This window comes from Nerophis lumbriciformis, linkage group LG32 (genome assembly GCF_033978685.3).
Source record: "Nerophis lumbriciformis linkage group LG32, RoL_Nlum_v2.1, whole genome shotgun sequence".
In the NCBI taxonomy this organism is placed as follows: Eukaryota; Metazoa; Chordata; class Actinopteri; order Syngnathiformes; family Syngnathidae; genus Nerophis; species Nerophis lumbriciformis.
The window spans coordinates 2,042,913-2,048,012 of NC_084579.2; positions in this window are offsets into that span (position 1 = coordinate 2,042,913).

Sequence of the window (5,100 nt, forward strand, 5' to 3'; positions counted from 1 at the left end):
GTCCGAGTGTCGCCCGTCCCTGGGAGGCCACGCCTTTAAAGTGGCGGGCGGACAAAGCGCCGGCGGGAGGTCGGCCAGACCTGAAAGGACACACTTCATCAAAAGTGGATTAGAGGCGTGGAGGACAGGAAATGATGGGGTTGCCGCGGTAACCGCCTCGCCCTGGTCGGCGGCCCACTCGGAGGACGTTTCAAGTGGGGTCAAAGGTCAGCCACTCCCGGCAGCCTTTTGTCACCATGACTGACAGGAAGTGACTTCCAACACGCGTGCCAAGACGGCGGGGGTCTGCTTGGCGGCGTGACGGCCAATCAGACGCCTGGATGGTGCCAGCAGGATGAAAGCGACGCACGACCACCACGTGGAAGACTGTTTGGGGCTTATTGCCACACATCAGCGGAGGTCAAAGGTCAGCCCTTCACCCGCTTCATTAGAGCCAATAAAACGGCTCGCTGGAAGACGACGCGCATTGAAGATCAAACCTGAGGACCAGCACAAAGGCTCTGACACCGCTTGACTGTTTGGACCACATTGTCCAATGGCAGAAAACACACCTATTATTATTATTATTATGGAATATTTGATTAAATAAAATTTTATTTATGTAACGTATTGTTAATTTATTTCTGTATTTCACTATTTATGCATTAATTAATTTATGTATTCATTTATTTGATTTATATATTAATGTGTATTTATTCATTTGTTTCATTTATTGTCATGTATTCGTTTATTATATTTATATATTTATTAAATTATTTGTATATTCATGTATTCATTGTTATTTATATATTTGTTTGTGTATTTTGTTTATGTTTTTATTCATTGTATGTATTTTATTTTTATATTCATGTATTTCACTTTATGCATTCATTCATATTTTATTTATGTATTTATTAATTTGTGGTATGTTTATTCATTTTATGTGTTCGTTTATTTTATTTATATATTACATTATTTATATAATCATGTGTTCATTTATTTTATTTAGATATTTATTTGTTTATATATTTATTTATTTATATATTTTATGTATTTATTTATATATATATATTTTTAAATGTATTAAATTATTGGATTCATATATATACGTATTTTATTTATGTATTTATTTTATATAATCATTTTTTTAATTTATATATTTGTGTATTCATTTGTTTTTATGTATTTATTAATTTCATGTATTAGGTTATTTTATTTATATATATATAATTATTTATATATTAATTAATTCATTATTTAATTTAATTTATATATTTGTTTATATGTTTATTTCTGTTATGTTTTTATTCATTTTATGTATGATTTTTATATTTATTCATGTATTTCATTGTATTTATGCATTCATTCATATAGTTTATTCATTCATTAGTGTTATATATTCATTTTGTTTATTTATATATATATATATTTTTAAATGTATTAAATTATTGGATTCATATATTTATACGTATTTTATTTATGTATTTATTTTATATAATCATTTATTTTATTTATATATTTGTGTATTCATTTGTTTTTATGTATTTATTCATTTCATGTATTCGTTTATTTTATTAACATATATATATAAAATTATATATTAATTCATTCATTATTTAATTTAATTTATATATTTGTTTATATGTTTATTTCAGTTATGTTTTTATTCATTTTATGTATGATTTTTATATTTATTCATGTATTTCATTGTATTTATGCATTCATTCATATATTTTATTCATTCATTAGTGTTATATATTCATTTTGTTTATTTTACTTATATATTACATTATTCATATGGTCATTTATTTTATTTAGATATTTATTTGTTTATATATTTCTTTATTATATTTATGTCTCAATTAATTTATTTTATGTACGTATTTATACATCTATTAATTGTATTTATTCAATTGTATTTACATATTTGATTTATGTATTTATTCATTTTATATATTCATTTAGTTGTGTTTATTCGTTTGTTTTAGTTAAATACTCAATCATGTTATTTATTGATGTATTAATTAATTAATTAATTAATTTTATTTATATATTTATTTATTCATTTGTTTTATTGATATACTTATTTGTTGTATGTTTTGATTTATTGATATTTATTCATTTTATTTATGTTCTTCATTTATACATGTATTTTGTCATTTATTTTATTTATATATTTATTTGTTTATTTTATTTGTTCATTGTATCTATTCAATTATTGTATTTATATATGTATTGATTTATGTATTCATTCATTTTATTTTATTGTATTCATTTATTTGTATTTATTAATATTTCCAACAGTAGGAAGCACATCATTGATGAGTTTGTGTGTAACTCTTCTCCTCAAAAGTAAAAATAACATCATCATAACAACACTTACAGTATGTCATATAAAATAACATCATCATAACAACACTTACAGTATGTCATATAAAATAACATCATCATAACAACACTTACAGTATGTCATATAAAATAACAATCATAACAACACTTACAGTATGTCATATTGAGAAATCATACATTTGCTCTAATATGCAGAAATAAAAAATAAATATAAATAAAAGTCAGCTTCCTGTTTCTATCCATCCTCCTTGAGATGTTCCTCCAGCTCCTTTGGACTCCACCTCCATCTCCATCTGACAAAGGACTGGTCTGTAGACCTCCGAGACAGGATTGTGTCCAGGCACAGAAAAATCTGAAGTCCAAGATTTATTCTCTCTTTTTTTCCCTCTTCTTTTTCCATTTCTATATTTATGAAAACCGGAACTGTGAGCATGAAGAAAATGTGTGAAATAAACCATAACAAACAATCTTCTTCCTTTGGACACTGCCTCCCTCTAGTGGTGAGGAAGAAGCGTTACACCCACAAGCATTAAACCAGGGTGTCAAAGTCAAATACAAAGTGGGCCAAAATGTCAAAGTGAACAAAGCCGCGGGCCAAGGTTGAACAAATTAACCTTTTAATAGGGACCCAAACAAGTTTTGCATTGAATATTGAACAAGCAAGGCTTATATAACTTTATAGTGACATGCAAAATCCAGTTTCAAATAATAATAATAAAAAAATATCAATGGCATATCAAATACAATTTAAATAAAAATGGAATGCCTCTTTTCTATTTGCAGCCTTCTGAGGTAAATATCAACATTAACTTCTTCCACAGGCTAATAAATGAGAAAATAAAATAAAAACTGCTCAGTTGCAACACACTGATCTAATCTGATGTGCCCACGCCAGATACCTGACATCTTTTCTTGGATGCTAGTTCATTAATGTCGGGGATCAGGCTTAGAGCTGAGGCAACCTTCATTATCCAACAAAGGTGTTCATCAGTCATTATATCTCGTAGTCAGGGCCGGCCCGTGGCATAGGCGTATAGGCAAATGCTAAGGGCGCCGTCCATCAGGGGGCGCCATGCCAGTGCCACAAATGTTGGAGGAAAAAAAAAAAAAAAAAGTTGGTACTATTATTTCTAAATACAAAAAATAATCTCACGTTAATTAAATGCAAAGTAAAGCCTATTTAATAGAAATAATATTTGTTACAACATTACGCCCCCCCTCCTCCCCCCGCACGGTGCGCCCCCTCCTTCCCGTATCATGACTCTTTTTGGACGTCACCACATCAAAAAAATCAACACAAGATGTCAAAACGGCCAAAACTGTCAGGTGCCCAGGGAAGAAAAAAGAGAAAAGAAGAGGAGGAGAACGAGAAAAAGACAGAGGTAGCAGGTAGGTAACGTTAGCCTACATGAAATTATTGGTCTGTTACAGAATGTGATAGTAACCTGGCTTTTTAGCATTAAGCTAATGTTACATGATTCGGCAATTGCTAATCAATAAATAGCTAGTTCTGTTTTAACGTCGGGTTAATATTGTGGAGGGGGCTAAATTGTTATGGAAAATAATAATGTAACGTTAGGTAATTACAGTACTCCCACCTTACATTCCTCAGGGACATTTGTATTAGATCTTTTAAGCAGGTGTTTTTTGTTTACATTGTTATTGCCTTCTGGTTAGCTAATGTTTGCCCTGCAGGTAATAGTCACTTTTCCACCCCTTTATATATTAGGTATAGTTGTAAGTAAAAAAAAAAGGTCAAAGACAAAGCTATTCGGGTTCTTGTGAGTATATACACTTCACTGCCGATGTGGGGGGGCGCCACCTAAAATCTTGCCTAGGGCGCCAGATTGATTAGGGCCTGCTCGTAGTCCACAGTCTTGGGGGCGTGTCTTACAGGCACTTCCTTTAACGTCCTCTACGAGCTGACGTCACGTCCGCTTTTCATCCCTTCTAACAACGTGCCCGCCCAGGCACAAGATATGAGCGGCTTCTGTACGCGCACACACGTAAATGCAACGCATACTTGATCAACAGCCATACAGGTCACACTGAGAGTGGCCGTATAAGCAACTTTAACATTGTTAGAAATATACGCCACACTGTGAATCCACACCAAACAAGAATGACAAACACATTTCGGGAGAACATCCGCACCGTAACACAACATGAACACAACAGAACAAATACCCAGAAGCCTTTGCAGCACTAACTCTTCCGGGACGGTACAATATACACCCCCCTCCAGCACCACCAAATAGTGTAGTACTAACAAGTAATAAATAGTGTAGTACTAACAAGTACAGTAGATAATAAATAGTGTAGTACTAACAAGTACAGTAGATAATAAATAGTGTAGTACTAACAAGTACAGTAGATAATAAATAGTGTAGTACTAAACAAGTAATAAATAGTGTAGTACTAACAAGTAATAAATAGTGTAGTACTAACAAGTACATCATGTACAATATATACTTTGAAGAGAAAACTTCTCTTTCCACTGCTTCTCTGTCAAACACATCAATCAGCAGCTTCTGCATAATTTCATAGATAAATGTCCATCTACTCAACATACTTACATTGTGGACTCTTCCTGCTTCAGTGTAGACACTCTTCTTCTTCTTCTTCTTCTTCTTCTCCTCCTCCTCCTCCTCCTCCTCCTCCTTCTTCTTCTTCTTCTTCTTCTTCTTCTTCTCTTTCTTCTTCTTCTTTTTCTTCTTCTTCTTCTTCTCCTCCTCCTCCTCCTTCTTCTTCTTCTTCTTCTTCTTCTTCTTC